Source organism: Pithys albifrons, chromosome 12, assembly GCF_047495875.1.
Source record: "Pithys albifrons albifrons isolate INPA30051 chromosome 12, PitAlb_v1, whole genome shotgun sequence".
In the NCBI taxonomy this organism is placed as follows: Eukaryota; Metazoa; Chordata; class Aves; order Passeriformes; family Thamnophilidae; genus Pithys; species Pithys albifrons.
This window is the reverse complement of record NC_092469.1, coordinates 3,521,851-3,538,787: the sequence shown is the minus strand read 5'-3', so window position 1 is coordinate 3,538,787 and position 16,937 is coordinate 3,521,851. Positions and strand designations below refer to the sequence as shown.

The window sequence follows — 16,937 nt, the reverse complement described above, 5'->3', positions numbered from 1 at the left end:
CCGACCTCCCTCCCGCCCGGCCTCCCCCGGGAGCCGCCGCGCCGCGGGCAGAGCGCCCCGCACGGCCCGGCCCCGCACGGCCCGGCCCAGCGGGCACGGAGCTGCGGGCGACACTCGCCGAGGAGGCTCCGCGCTGATCCGGGGCGCGGGGAAAGGGCGCGGGGACTTTGCGCCCGCGCTGCCGGGGCCGCTCGGCGGGGCAGAGCGGCCAAAGGCGCTCGGGACGTTTCCGCCGCCAGCTCCGGCCCGGCGCTCCCCGCCCGCGCTTCGCAGAAAGTCTCAAAGTTCACCATCACTCGCGCACAACTTGCAAATATTTGGCCAGTCGGGAATATTCGCCCGGTCAGGACTGGGACCCAAGGCGCTGCCTCGACAGCGGGGGTTACCTGCCGGCAGCACCCTGTGCCAGGCGGGCTGCGCCGCATCCCAGGCGGTCCGGCTGCACCGCGGCACCCGCGGGGCTGGCCCGGTAACCGCGGCCCCCGCGGCGCTGGGACCCGTCCGCGGATGGCGCCCGGCGGGCGGGGGCGGAGGACTCGGTGGCCGCGGGGGCTGCCCCGCTCCGGCTGTCACTGCCGGTCCCAAGCCCGGAGGAGCTTCCCCGCCTGCACGGGACAGCCCGAACCGGGTTAGCTGCGGGCCCGCTCGCCCCATGCCCGAATCGAGCAGGGAAATTTAATGACAGATTTCCCAAAATGCACATTCAGCGATCTCGAGCAGTGCCGGGCGCGGGCCGCCTGCCGGCCCTGACCCGAGATAACCGCGGGCGCAGCCGGGCCGGGTCCCCCGGGGCAGTGCCCGGCCCCGCGGCTGCAGCGTTCCCAGCTCCGTTCCCAGCCTCCGTCTGCTGGGGGTTTCGAAGGCGCTCGATGTTCCCGCAGCGCAGGGCTGGAGAGGAGCTGCGGTCCCGGCCCCCGCGGGTCCCTCCGCGCTGTGCGCCGGCAGCATCCCCTGCGTACACCACAGCACAGCCTCCCCCGCAGCCTCTGTTTGAAGCCTTCAGCCTGGCAGGGGTGAGCACGCACAGAATTCCTCCTGCTGCCGTCCCTCGCACTCCGCAGAGCAGATGTCTCTGTCCCCATCGCACAGCGCTCAGGTGCACCGTAGAGTCCCACGGGCATTTAGCTCTCTTAGTGCGGAGGGTCCCGTTGAAACTGGCATAGGGAAAGGACAAGCCAAGGCCGCGGGAGCAGGTGCAGTCTTAAAACTGCTACAGAAAGATCTGCAGGGAAAATGAATCAAAGACAGAGATGGTTGGAGAAAAAAAAAATGCTGCAATTCTTAGTTCTGGATGCTTTAGTAAAACTGAAACGTGTAACAGTAAATTCCTTGCTCAGAAGGGGTTTAACAGATTCCTCGCAATTAAAAATAATTGACAAAGTATTCAACAGGCAACAAAAAACGACAATGCACCAGGCCCCCATGTTTTTGTTTCACACAATGCTGGGGTGAACCTCTGTTTCATGAGAAATCGCCAGGCCAGTGGAGTCAGTTGGCTTTTGCACTCCAGTGTCCTCTCAGGAGAATGGGTTCTGTAATTGCAGCGGGGAAATAAATGAATTTGTACAGACTAGAGAGTATACTTTTCACTATCAAGAAAAAAATTGATCCTAAATTGGTTTTATATACAGTCAGTATTTTCTAAAATTATATGTCTTGGCATCAGCGCAGCAGCAGTGCCTCACAGGGGTGGTTCCACAGGGAGCTGTCTGGGCAACCAGAACACTGGTAAGAACTCTGAACAAAGTATAATGCAGAGGAAAAGCCTCAAGTCAGTGACAGGAGTGAGTTTTGGGTGTTTCAGAGTGGAGAGTAAAATGTCCCTGTCAACACCCATCTTTCAGCTCGTTCTACTCAAGTGAACCCATTTCCAGAAAAGGGACAAACCCAGAGTTGGACTTGTTGCCTGGTGGGAGAAATCTCATCTGGAATAGAAGCTGGTAAGCAGTTTATACTCAGAGCTTTTGAGAGCCTTGTTCAACTCTGAAGTCAGCAGAAAAGGAATAGGCCATGGATATTTAAAATGAAAGGTCAGTGCTGCAGGAAACAAGAGAAGGATAACTAAGAAAGCACAAGCAGAAGCATATAACTAAGTTTGTCATTTAATAACAATACCTACGCCTCTTTAGTCTTTAAAATGCTCTCACATTTTATAATCATTCTGAAATTAAGGCCTAACCACATATTAAAAAAAATTCAAAGTAAATCAGAAAGTTTAGGATCAGATTCCATTCCTAATTACTGTAATTAACAAACAAGTCCCCACAATTTAAGGACTGGTTTGCTCAGTATTTTTTTTTTACATAGACCCCTTTTATCTAAGTTAAGAACTTTAAAATCATCTCTTTTTACATGAAAACATAAATTCTTACACATAATATGGTGTAAAATGAGGTTCCCAGACTTAGCAAATAAGACATATATTTGTCTTTTTATGGTCCCTCCTTCTCTGAGGATATATAAAATGTTTAGAACGGGATCATCCTAAGACAAGCATAAATGCTTATTTCCACAGTGACTGATACAAATATTTCAAATCTTAAAGAGAAAACTTGTTGCTTCAGTTACAGGAGCCAGGGAGTTGATTTAACTCAGAGAGGAAGGATGTGTGTTGCATACTGTGGCTCCCCGAAGCAGCACTGTCAACTCTTGAGGGTGCTATTCTTCCATCTCAAAGCAGACCTCGCTGTCCAGAAGCTCAGAGAAGTGCTCCACAATTTGAAACAGCATCAAGAGTCATCTGTACAAAGTCAGCTGCACTGCTTTCTGCTAAGGGAAGGAAGCTGAATAGAAAAGCATAATTGGGAAGGACTGTGACTATCTACTTTATATAAGTGCACTTGTGATTATTAAGAGTTTTTAATTGCACTGGAACACTGAAGTCTCTTAATTTTACCTGAACTCTGTTCCTGTTCCTCAGGCCTTTCACTCCCATGGGCTCCAAAGCAGGTTACCAGGCTGCAGGAGGCAGGCTGGCATTGGAGGCTGTGTGGGCAGCACTGCACTCTGCCTGCTGATCCAACAGCCCAGCAGTTTGCACAGAACATGCCATGTGGCAGCCCTGTTAACAACCAAAGGGCTACTACACATTTGCTTTACTACCTTGTTAAACTATAATATTTCAGTGCTACTGACAAAGCTCCAGACACAAAACTTCTTGGGGTGGACGGCAGCAACAGCCCAGCCTCTCCTCTCTCCCACCTGCAGCAGAGGTGGAGGTGGGGGAAAGGAGACCCATTTGGCTGGGGCAGGAGTGGACACTGGGGAGCTGAAAGGACAGGATGGCTGTGGTGGGGGTGACAGGGGACATTGTCCTCAGCTGGGTGTAGTGCTGTGCCCTGAGTGCTCCTGGGGAGCAGGCAGGGATGGAGCAGCAGTGGTTTCCTCCACAAATAAAGAGCTGGCACTCTACCATCTTACTTGTTGTGGTGTACTGAACACAAACAGCTCCTCTCTCCTGTGTTTTCTGCCCCAGGGAGGGGAAACATGATACTGAACATAAAAGCTGCCACACATGACAACTTTCAAAGAAAAAGACTTTATATGCCAAAGCCTTGGAGGCCAGTAGATGAGTATGCAGCACTGTATAAGTCAACCAGAACCTTCCCTTCAGCTGGGAACTGCTTATCATTTTTTAATGTGCATTTTGGTCCAACAACAGATGATTTAATGACTCATCATTACACCTTTTCTCCTTTGGAGAAACACTGTTTACAACTCCAAGGTGAACCAACTCAAATCCATGCTATGTTGTTCCTCCTTTTCCTTTTCCTCTTGTTGTCAGGGTCTCTATGACCATGTCCTCAACTCTTACTGTCCAACTTCTGGCTCTTCCCCTGAGAGCTCAATCCTTTGTGATTTCCAAGCTGGCTGATCAGTAGCATCCTTTCATTTCCATTTGCTTGATTACTGCTCCCCTCCATCCAAATGGCCCTCATAGCCCCATCTGTTTCCAGCTCATCATCTGTAATCTTGTACAATCAGTCTGTGAAGTTGTGTCTTATCCAGTCACAATTCTTGCATGGTTAATGAGCCATTGCCTACACAGTTCCTTCCTTATAACTAGGACCATATTTCCCTGACCATATCCATGGTGCCCAAAATATTCCAAATGGTTTTCAGATACAGGATTAAGTCCTGCTCCAAAGAATATACAGTTGAAATACCACTATCAAAAAAAGTGATAGAGTTGCTCCTCACCTCTCACTCAGTGTACTGGTTTCTTCTGCATTATTAGGCCATCACTTTTGCCTCAAGACTTGCACAAATGATGTTATGATATTTCCAGTTCCCCTGCTGGTGTGCATCAGTTATCCCTTTGCTCAATATTTGGTCTATCCACAATTCACCCATTCTTTTCCCCCAGTCTTTTATCTCTGATTAAATTACAACCTCCCTTCTTTCACACCTGAATTTACTTTCCAGTCTTCTGTCTACCTTACAAACTTCAATGATTTCTCTCATCATGAACAGCTCATTATCTTTAATTTATTCATGTTACCCCTCCCTGGATGATGCAGTAGTGTTATTTCTCTCTCTTTCACAGCTCAAGAGCTGTGAGATGGAATGATCTGACAAGGCCATATAAGAAACACGTAACAAAGCTGAGAATTTCATCTCTCCTATGCCCTGAACTAATATCACCACCAATGTGCATGAGAAAGTTTGACTACTGCTTTCCTACACATGAAATCCTTTCATACAATTGTTTGTGTGGGGGGGTGTTAATGGAAAAAGTTTAATCATTTTTTATCTGAAATAAATTTATTTCTGAAGTGAACTGCCAGGAAAATGTCACTCTTTTTGATTTTTGCTTAAGGGTGCATATAGAAAATACAGTTTATTTTTTTCTAGAGCCTACCCCCAGTCTACTGAATTGAAGGTTCTCATTGATCTGAGTAGGAACTGGTGATCCCTTAGCTGGCATACAAATTATGCAGCAAAACAGTAATAGGGTAGCTGTCATAGCCCAAACTCAGTTCCCAACCCTGCTTTTAGGGAAGTGTTCTCAAAATATTCTCTGAAGATTATAGCTCTTAGACTTTGGCTGGCTAGTTTCCATGGCATCACACAAGAAGTAATCAAAAAAAAACCCCAAAAACCAAATAAAAGGGAGATTTAACCTGCTTGTAAATCCAGAAAACTGGATTTTTTTTCTCCACTCAGGCAACACCAACTTCAGGCATTTAATTTAGATGCTCTCAAAGTGACTACATGAGCTGTGCAGGGAATTTAGACTCACAGATCTCCATGTGCTGAACTGCACCCAAAGCCAGATACTGAAATAGCAGCATCTCAGTGGTCTTGTCATGCATCAGGCCAGCAGGACTGCACACCTGGGTCAGCATCATTATTCACCAAAATGCTGCTAGTTGGAGCAATAGCATCTCCTCATTTGCATGAGTAATTCTGATACCCAAAGTGTGTTATGATTATCAGCTCCTCCCCAAAACAGTAATTTGCAATACTAACTAAAGTAGTATCTAAGGTTAAACAAGTGTATTGGTTTCAGAGCACACCTGTGTGAACACTGCAAGGTAACACTGAATCACAAAGAAGAAAATACCCTTGTTTGTCTCTTACACATGTGTGTCTTCCTTTACCTCAAAAGACTTCCAAAAAGAAGAGACAGCATGGCTGAGGCTTCATCCCTCTTTATAAGTAGTTTGCACTGTAGACATTATTTTGCATCTGCAAAATGAAATGAAAACATTTATAAGACAGAAATACCAAAGTATGTTAAGCATTTTCCAGAAGTATAGAAAGACATGTTTTGCTACACAAAGAATGTACAATCGGAAGAAAAAGATATAAGAAGTGACAGCAATGGGACTTGAAAGGAAGAGGAAGATCGGCTTATAAAAATAGTCATGCCATTTCTTAATTATGTATTTTAATACGTGACACATCCTGTCACAAAACAGTCCTTGACATGGACTAATTTCTATGTTCTCGACCAACTTACTTCCTTTTAGGAGATATTGTTACAAGGATCAAAATTAAAGACTAAAATGAGGTGAAAGGTTACACTGTGTAATAAAAATAAAAAAGCCTCGTGCTGTCCTTTCACAGGTGGACACATTGCTGAATCCATGGCAGACTTCAGCATGAGACCTCTCCGAGAACTCAAGGATCTGGTGAGCTCTTTGCACTTCTCTTTCAGTGAAGCTATTGAGTGATTCACAAGTCAGGTGCTGGGATAACCTCACCACACAGTAGCTCACAGCTTTTGAGTGCCAGCCTGCAAATATTTAATGCCCAAAGGACCTATGGAATTCAGAACTGAGATGTGGAAATATGAAGATTGTACACCTTTGGTGCAACCCTTCTTTTATTAATGTCATAAAGCATTTTACTTCAGTGGCAGAAAGTTTTGGGAACACACTTGACTCATATTTTTAAATATCAGGTTTTATAAATATTGACTCTATACTAAGAGAAAGCACTTTTACTGTTCAGTATGGGTGCTGTCCTGTATCTGAAAATTTGACCTCCCTGTTGAGCTGAATTCATCTTTCTCTAATTATGCCACTGCCAGCCCAGGGATTACAGGCATGGGTAATGTAAGCAGGAGTTGGGCTACTAAATGAAAAATGTCAATGGCAGCAAGAGGAAAGGGAGTTACAAGGAAGCTCTGCAAAGATCTTGGAGTCACTTGGTGACACCACCAATGAATTCAAACCATGATCAAAGCAATCACCAGCTCTGGGGAACAACAGGCACATGGAGGAAGAAATCAAGTCAGAAGCAGTCTCAGTTTGAAAAGGATTGCAGTTTTGTTATCAGTTTCAAGCTAATCACAATGACGTTTCTGGCAGCAGAATTTCCCTGTCTCTTCTTGGAATAAGTACTGCACAGAGATGAGGCAGCTCACTTAGGAGCTGGCACACAGGGCTGATGTTCCCACCTGCATCACAGTGACCCTGCAGGGTGAGTGACCCTGTGCGGGGACTGACCCTGGAGAGGGACTGACAGGGCAGAGGGACTGACCCTGTGCGGGGACTGACCCTGTGCGGGGACTGACAGGGCAGAGGGACTGACCCTGTGTGGGGACTGACCCTGTGCGGGGACTGACCCGGGAGAGGGGCTGACCCTGCAGGGTGACTGACCCTGTGCAGGGACTGACAGGGCAGAGGTACTGACCCTGCAGGGTGACTGACCCTGTGCAGGGACTGACAGGGCAGAGGGACTGACCCTGCAGGGTGACTGACCCTGTGCAGGGACTGACAGGGCAGAGGGACTGACCCTGCAAAGGGACTGACAGGGCAGAGAGACTGACCCTGCGGAGGGATTGACCCTGCGGAGGGACTGACCCTGCAGAGGGATTGACCCTGCGGAGGTACTGACCCTGCAGGGTGACTGACCCTGTGCGGGGACTGACAGGGCAGAGGGACTGGCAGGGCAGAGGGACTGACAGGGCAGAGGGACTGACCCTGCAGAGGGACTCACCCTGCAGCACCAGCTCTTCTGCAACCACTGGCAGGTGACATGAGATATGTCCTTTCATTTCCTGCAGGCCTTCCAAAGGTCACTTGAAAACATCCAGAGAAAGACCCTGCTGCTTCTGCCTGCTGGGGTGACACCTATTCTGCCTTCTAAGCCTTCACAGAAAGAGGAGTTGTACACAGCAACATTCAGTGCCCCAGTCCTGTTCATGAAAATAAGGAGATGTTACCACTGTGTGAGTTCCCCAAGACCTTGATATTCACATTTTTTTTGTTCAAACTGGCATCTGACACTTTAGATTAAACAAGTCTTAATCTTAAGTGAAATAAGAGTTAATCACAAAGTAGGTGAGCCTAATGATCAGTAGGTTTTTCCTGGAAGGATCACAGACACATAAAAATCTAGACTCTAAAGCTGTAAGGTTACAAGGACATTTCAAAGTTTTGGAGGAAAACAGGACTGGCTACTTCAAATGATGTTGCTTGGAACAAACCACTCCATGTGCTTAGTGTTTAAAGGTGGCTGACAGCTGAGCTACTGACTGCTTTTAAAAATATTATCAGAATTCATATGAATAAAATCAGAAGACTTCTTTTGATGGAAGCTCTTATATTTTTAATTAATTTAATGGAAGCATAAAAGTATTTTGTCTGTAATAATATTTCAGAAAGTAAAAAGCCACTGACAGTGCTTTGCTGTTTGCAAGGTATTTGGGTATCTAAATCCTCATCAACAATACTGAGAAGGTACTGCCCTTCAGGTGGAAGGGAGCAACAATCTCATGTGACTTACCTGGCCATATAACAGTGAAACTAAGTGTAATCAAGGCTAATCATTCAGCAAGAGCCCAGGGCTCAGAGATTTCTAATGTCAAACAAAAACTCCTTGCAAACTACTTCTGTTTCTAAGTAAAAAGTGAACCAGCAATGAAATGGGCTCCCATACTGCAAAAATGTATTTTTTTCTTTCTGCTGTAATTAAAGATAGGAAATGGGAATAAGCTTTTGGACTCTAAATTATTCACTTTGAATAATTCTATCAGGCCTAAATTATTAAACTAGATATTAATGTTAGTTGAGTTACATGTAATATATTAATATGAGCATAAATCCTACATCCCTTGATAAACACCAACATTCTATTAATAGGGAATATGAGCAGTACAAGCTGCTCACATTTATGACACAAATGTGGTAAATATAAAGTGAAATTTAACTTGGCAAAGCAAAATTTAAGTTTAGAAAATTAACTCCTTTATTCCTTGTAAGTTTAGAAAATTAACTCCTTTATTTCTTAAAACAGACAGAATTTCTAGATTTCTAATTACGAGTTGCACAGTTCTGAAAAGAATTCATGCAACATGTTTTAGTGCAGGGTGCTACAACTCTTGATTTTATTTTACTAAAAAGGAAGATGATGATTCAAAAACCTGCATGCCACAGAATCCAGAGCATGGAAAGGCTGAATCCATGCTGGTTGTCTCCAATCTGACACTCAGCTGTCAAAAGAGAAGGACAGGAAGGTGTAACTTGGCACAGAACCCTCTTGCTCCCTGTCCCAGAAACATCCACTGAGAGTTACCACAACCACAGCACTTAGGTTGGATAAGACAGTGCAGCTGATAGTGGGTCAGTATTTTCCATTTAAAAAGGGACTATTCCACACCAGTGTGAATCTTCTGGGACCTTTCAGAAGGGCTTAGTAGATGGAAGTTTATATAACTAAGTGCAGGACTTATGGATCATTGACATTAAACATTTACATTTAACTTAAGTCGTCAAGGGATCATTTGCATCTATGGTAAGGTCTGGACCACATGAGAATTACTTTTCTCCTTTATCAATAAAATGAAATAAACATCACTTACCCAGCCCAGGATGTTACTGATAAAAGTGTGAGGCTCCCATTTCTTTCTCCTTTATGGAAGTTCAAGATGCTGTGGGTCTCCTAACCATAGCTGCTGAAAAAGAGGACATGAGGTGAAAGTACACATCAACAAACATACCTTGAAGCATCTCATTTCCTGGTAAGCAAAGTCCTTTTCTCCAACTGCCAAACCACATTTCCACCAGGACTGCAGGTGAGTTAAAAGCCAAGCCTGTACTCCCTGGGGGAGGGCCTCAAAAACCCAGATAAGCCACTGTGACTTTTACCACAATCATTATGCACTTTGAAGGTTTCTAGGATTGTGCTGAACTCCTCTTTTGAAGGTGTATGTTCTGCAAAGATTGGCTCTGCAGCAAAATAATCTTCAGAAACGCTGTTGTGCTTTGGTAGAGCAAGTCTCAGTCTCTGCCAAGTGGCTGCTGGCAGTGTACTGGTTGCCAGTGCACATGCACTGGGAGTCTGTGAAAGCAGGCTCAATGTTTTCAAGTGTTCTGTGTTGCCATCAACTTTTCCTTTGCATGTTACTCTCTTTTGTCCCATATTGTCGCAGACAGGTTGTTCCATTCTAAATCACTGATATTAACTTTGTTGGAATATTGCTGAGCCTGAATTCCCTCCTCAGGCAGGATTCCTGATAAATTCACTTGGTGTCTTAATTGTGTAAGAACCTCTGATCAAATAAATCATGCCTGATGCAGGAAACCCCCACATGATGGCTAAACAACTCAGACTGAGGAGACTTTCCCCTGTACAGAGATTTGCCAAGTTGACTTTTGAGGTCAGTGAGGCCCACAAACGTGACCACAAAGGACATGCTAGTGATGGAGGGAGCACAAAGCTTCTCCTGACTAACTGAGGGAAATCTGATCTAGTTACTGCTGAGAGGAGAGAAAACCAGATGAGTCCTTCTCCAGTTACACTGGTGTCCCCAGAACACACTGTGACAGTGGCTTTTTTCTACAAATTTGGCCACAGTGTTTACATTCAGTACAAACCCAGATTGTGCCTTGCAAGTTCAGTGACAGAGACATTCAGATGCCTGCAAGTGTAAGTGTAACCCCTTTGTTCTTCTGGGAGTCTACATTATCTTCAAAGGTTGTCAGAGCCAAAGAGTAGAGAGCTGTGCCACACTGTTTCTTTGGAATCGGTTTCCATTTCAGGAGGCAGAAGAATTAGAAACAGTTAATTCACCAAATACAGAGAATCAACATTCTGGAAGGAAGATGGCACTGCTGAGGTAAGTACTTACTTTCTTTTCTGTAGGGGACAAGAGATGGACTCTACTTGCCTGTCTCAGTCACTGATTATATACCAGTCCAAAATTCTCCAGGATATTGGTAGCAGGAGGCCAAGGGCAGACATATTTTGTACAATCATAAATAACTCATTTTCTGTTCACTTCTATGAACAGAAGTGAGGTGGAATAGACAATCAGGTGGAGTCTTCTCTGCCAGGTGCCAGAGTCTCAGTTTTGTGTTTCAAGTGGCCCTTCACTGAGCTTTTTATGGTATTTCAGAGGTCATACAGGCTGCAGGGAATAACAAAGGCATTAGTAAGAATGAAGTTTGTGTCCTCCTCTTCCCAACACCATGAGACCATAAACAAAGCTATGCCTCTCCAATTTCATTGCTTTTCTGAAAGGGTATTTATTTTAGGCTTCTGTTCTGAAGAACCATTTTGAAGTCTGAATAAAATTCATGCCTAAAACTATTTACTCTTCTTGATATCTTAGGAATAAGGTAAAGTTCTTCACTAGAGTATAGCCCGTGACAAATAATGCCCTCGTAATTATGGGTGGGGATTTTCATGCGGTGACTGATGATGCCTTGGACAAGAGCCATGGCACTGTGCATTCAGAAGCAAAGCTATCTAAATCCTTGCAGACCTCGTTTATGCTTTTGGGAATATAGGACAGGTGTGGCAGTTACTAAACCTGGATACTTGAGAATTCACCTCTTATTCCCAGGTGTGGGCCATTAATTCTCGCTCAGACTTGTTCAGTTCTAACAAGTCTCTTTTGAACCAGATTTTATATGTGCACATATTCTGACACAATAAATAGAGTTTTCCTTTCAATCCATTTATCTACTTTGTTTTTACTCATGTTTAGCTGTGCAGCCTCATCTTACCTAACATTTTACATATGCATGGCAGCAAACCACTGGCAGTCTACAAATCCCTGTCATGTTCCACAGATACCAGAAGAGTTGCAGTTTTCATTGTTTAGTACAATTACTGAAGAAACTCGGGTAAAACTCAAGCCAAGCCCAACGAAATTCACAACAAAGGCTATACTAATTTTAAATGGATCACTAGACATCAGAGCAAAGCCAGAGAACACAAACACAAACACATGTTTGTAAAATCCTGTAAAAAACTGTAAAGGAACATAGTGCTCATTCTTTTTGCTGGATCACCTTCCAGAAATCTGAACACCTTGGGGTCACACACATAGAGCCCCTTCCTGGAGCAGGCATTCTTCAGGGACACACTTGACATTTTCAGACTCACATACCTACTAGAAAGCTTCTAATTCCATATTCTGGTATTTCCATAGAAGGGCACAGATAGTAAACTCGGCTGCTTCACTCACTGCAAAAGGACTTCACTGCTACTGAACACTAAAGTGTATCTGGTCATCTTTATATACCTAAAATCCACTGGTCATCTTCCAAGCAGTCCTCTGGAATATGGTGAAGAGACAGGATGATATGGGTTAAATCATGAACATTTTTGTGACAGCATTTTTATGTGCAGAGAATTGTCCCAAGATAACAAAGGATTACTCAGGGTAATGAGATGTCCTTCTTCCTCCAAATCCCTCAAGAAAGCCATTGCTGTAATGGTACACTTCCCAGATCAAAGTGTCATCTGGTGAAATGGAACACTGGTATTGGAGAACCTGAGCTGGTTTGGCTTGAAGCACAAATTCCTGACAGCATGACAGCATAGGCTGAGTAAGAGTTTCATTAAAATATAAATTTATCATCACCATGTATTTTGTGGCTATAAAAGAGAAGACTCTGATACGTGACTGCTGAAGAACCCAGCCTACTAACCAGAACAGCACCCAGAAAAGTGAGACTTGCAAAAATGGGCACACCTTTACCTGTGCAGTTGGCTGATTCTATAAGTGTTTGCCTCAAGTTTCTGATTAAAAAATTTAACTTCCTGATAACAGAACAAAATGAAAATACAGCACTTAAGAAATCAGGTCTCAGGGCACCACCAATGCAGACTCTACCTAAATGAGACCCGTTTGTCAGGCGTGAAGTACCAAAGCTCTCCTTAAAACCAGAGCAAATGGGAACAGCTGTAGCAGGAGAGAAGCACGGTGTGTAACACCTATAGAAGTGACAGCTTGGGCTTCCAGTAAAAGCACATATATCATCAATGCACTAGTTTTCTACTGCATGTATATAATGTATATCTCTCATTGATATATTAGTTTTTTCAGACACTGTAAGACTTCTGTGTTAGCCCAATTCCCTTTGCTATCCCCTAACAGTCTCCTGAAGCTGGGGGAGGGAACAGCTGTCTATTATGGGAGGTTTTGGCCTCCTCCATTTGAGAATCCTGGCTTTTATTCTGCCTGTGTAATTGAGTTAATCTATTTCCAGAAGCCAGTATGAGTAACTTAGATAACTTTAATATTTTTATAACTGCAAATAAGGGCAGTAGTACTGGAAGATGCAGAACTAGAAAAAGGAAATACTTCGTTACACGACTTTTTAGCTGCACAGAGAGAGAGAACAAAGACACTGGATTTTTCCTGCAAATGAAGTCCAGGCAGTGTGACAATAAAATGGATGTTTGCTATTAGAACGGATTGGTTCCTTTCTTTACTTAGTATTTGCTAGAACAAAAGCACTGGAGCTTTCCAAGGCTGCAGTGAGTCAGTGCTAGAATTAGCAGTGTGAGACTTGAAATAGCCATCACCACTAAGCAATGTTTCCTCTCCTTTCTCCTCACCTAGTCAAAGAGGATCATCTATTAATAGATAAGTTTGTGCCATCTAAATTATTAAATCATATTGAAAAAACCAACTCAGTGCTTAAGGAGGATAAGCTTTTCAAACAAATAGATAGAGCTATTCATATTGCTTTTTCTTTCTTAGCTTTTTTAAATGTAGCCAGATTTCTGAGAAAGGAAACTCAGCAATCTTTCTGCTTTCTGAAGATTTAAGAGCCTCAGCTCTGCAAAATTTACATTTTTAGCAATGGATTTTGGTCTTGGTGCAGGTCAGTCCTGAACATGGAAAGTAATTATTGTTATACCAAAATGCAAGGGCTGTTAAGAGAAGGGAGGTTTGAAGTAATAAGATTATAGAAAACCTCTATTACAGACTTGGTATTTCTGGGATATTCCTGAATGAATGCCATCTGCTTGGTGAGCCTAAGGCAAGTAATCATATTGAGAGGGTCTTTTTATCCAGTTCTGAACAAGTCTAGGTTGAGACAATAGGGGCAGCAGTTAAAAAGAAAAGGTTGTGCTTTGGTATAATTCAGTGCATTTGCCCTTAAATACATTTCAGTGCTCATCACAGCCTGGAATTATGTGTTTTTACCTATGGGGCCTATTTATTTCCACCTGTAAAATATATATACAAATATATTTATTTTGCCCTCTGCTAAATCACCAGTCAGAAATGACTGATTTCTTCTCTAGGATTCAAAGGCATGGATGTTACACCAGAGCAAGAAACTACACAGCAGGATCGTGTGTGAGAAATAAGCTTTTAACTGAACTGTGCAAGTCTGAAATAAAAACATCCAGTGAAGGCTTATCCAGGAGGGAAACAGAGGCAAATAACCGAATGCTTGCAGAAAAACGTATTTTTAAACGTGAGGTTGTAGTCCAGGGAGTTTGTAGGGTTTTTATTTTAGTACAAAGAAATAATTGCCCATGAAGACAGAGGTAAACACCTGTAAATAATTGGATCAGACACAACAGAAATTGTTCCAATGGCAACAAAATAGTTTTCAGCTCTAAGTGGAAGGCTGCAGAGCATTTCTTAATGCCCTCATAAGTGTTGAGGGAACATACTGAGGGCAATAAACAGGGACATTGGCCCGAACTGGCTCCTCTCCCCTTCACACCTTCTGACTCCATTCCCACAGTTTCTATTTCCTCAACAGTCTCTGTGCCTCTACCTGTGAATTGCTGTCAATTATTTGAAGATGCTGAATCTCAGTGTAATTTTTTTAAAAGACTCAAGTCTTTAAAGAACCAAAAGACTGGACTATGCATGTGAAAATAAGATACTATAACAATATTATCTGTAGTCATTTGGGTGGACTGTTGCTATAGGAACACCTGCAGAGTCAGAAGGGGAAGGACTCCATCCCAGCAGGGACCAGCCTTGGTGTGACACCCGAGGCCAGAGCCCCTGCTCATCTCACACAACTTGTGTATGAGCAGGCAAAGTGTGTATTTCAATGCCAGTTGTCCATGTATTTCTGTGCTTACTTTTTACATTGCTTCCATCATACTCTATTTTTACTGCAACACTGTGGGGAGAAGAAAATAATCCTGCAAACACTGAAGTGTGATGGTTCCTGGTAATAGGAGACAATGCAAACCAAGAACTGGAGTGTCTTCCACGCAGGGAATTCTGTGTGAGCCTTAATGCTTAAAATAATCACACTCCATGAGAATAAGCTTGTCTGCATTTTATTTTCTTCAGCTATCTTTGATGAGGATTAATGAATGAATGGTCATAATGTGCTCTAAAATCCTAGGAAAGCACGCTAAGAGCACACACTTCTTAACTATTGTGAGCAAAGGATAATGTTTAATGCTTAGCTGAATTTCACTCTAGTTATGGATGGATGAGTCACTGTCACAGAAAATGTAACAGTTTCAACTGAGAAACAGAAAACCATTAGAGAAGTTAAAGCAATTACTTGGTGACTGACAATGACAAGTATCTTCATGGTAAATAAGCTGAATATAACTGTTTGTCAGACTAACCCTCAGAATTCTTCAAATATTCCACAGGGCTTTACAAAACAAAAAAAAAACAAACCCTTCATAACATCAGACAGGGATAAAAATGGCAAATACAAATAATTAGATCTCTATTACCAAGCTCTGTAATTGTGTTCACAAATCTGATTCTTCTCAGGTGTTTTCAGACATAAAACATTTCCCAACCAGGTCTTTGTGCTAAACCAGAGTACCACAGATTGGTACTTTTTCCAACACTATTGTTTTCATTGTCTGCACACTCAGACACCCAAGCTCTGCAGAGGGATCTGGATAGGCTGGAGGGATGGGCTGATTCCAGTGGGATGAAGTTCAACAAGGCCAAGTGCAGGTCCTGCCCTTTGGCCACCCCAACCCCCTGCAGCGCTCCAGGCTGGGCACAGAGTGGCTGGAGAGGGACAGGCAGAGGGACCTGGGGGGACTGAGGGACAGGAAGCTCAACAGGAGCCACCAGTGTGCCCAGGTGGCCAAGAAGGCCAAGGGGATCCTGGCCTGGATCCAAACTAGCGTGGCCAGCAGGCCCAGGGCAGTGACCCTTCCCCTGGACTCTGCCTTGGGGAGGCCACACCTTGAGTGTTGTGTTCAGTTCTGGGCCCCTCAGTTGAGGCAAGAGATTGAGGGGCTGGAGCGGGGCCAGAGAAGAGCAACGAGGCTGGAGAAGGGACTGGAGCACAAGTGCTGTGGGGAGAGGCTGAGGGAGCTGGGGGTGTTTAGCCTGGAGAAGAGGAGGCTCAGAGGTGACCTGAAGGGTCACTGAACTTGCTGAAGGGAAGTTCTGGCCAGGTGGGGGTTGGTCTCTTCTCCCAGGCACTCAGCAATAGGACAAGGGGGCACGATGGGCTCAAGCTCTGCCAGGGGAAATTGGAGAGCAGAAAAAACTTGTTTGCAGAGAGAGTGCTCAGGGATTGGAATGGGCTGCCCAGAGAGGGGGTGGATTCCCCATCCCTGGAGGTTTTTCAGCTGAGCTTGGCCGTGGCACTGAGTGCCATGATCTGGTAAAGGGACTGGAGTTGGACCAAGGGTTGGACTTGATGATCTCGGAGGTCTTTTCCAACCCAATCCATTCTATGGTTCTATGATTCTATTTATTCACAGTCTACCTTATAAACTGATGGGTTTCAGACCTGCCCACTGCAAGTACACACACCTGTGGATTGGAGTGTGCCTTTCCCATCCCGGGAGCTGCACACACACCCTGCAGTCACACAGCTCGAGACCTGAGCTCTCTATGTATATATTTATACTGCACACACTTGTTTAGGCAGAACTAAGGAAAACAAAGTCCCTGGAAAATACTAAGGGCAAGAAGAATTATTCACAAAAGGTGATGTATTTTATAATAACAAACACACCAGTGAAATGGTGCATGATCTTCTTAGGACATTTAACTCTATGATCCAGATGTCTCCTAATCTGCCAGTATTTAAGGGATTTTTTTCCTAATAGTAAGTTTAAAAAAGAAAAATTAACTAACAATAAATATGCCACAGTATCTGTTGTCAAGAGAACTGTTGAATTTTATTTGATGTCTCAGGTGTTCCTTGCCCTGTATCTCTCAACATCCTACAGAGGCAAACCACACGGCAGCCAGATCGAGATGGGAATACACTACCAGG

General features: G+C 44.1%; 1 long non-coding RNA gene across 1 annotated transcript; it reads left to right on the top strand.

Moving 5' to 3' along the window:
• The first annotated feature begins 839 nt into the window (after positions 1-839).
• On the top strand, positions 840-8,190 carry LOC139677501 (uncharacterized). Its single transcript, XR_011698876.1, has 4 exons — positions 840-1,013; positions 1,845-1,940; positions 6,073-6,137; positions 7,517-8,190. It is a non-coding gene; the product is annotated as an uncharacterized lncRNA (long non-coding RNA).
• Positions 8,191-16,937: the final 8,747 nt, after the last annotated feature.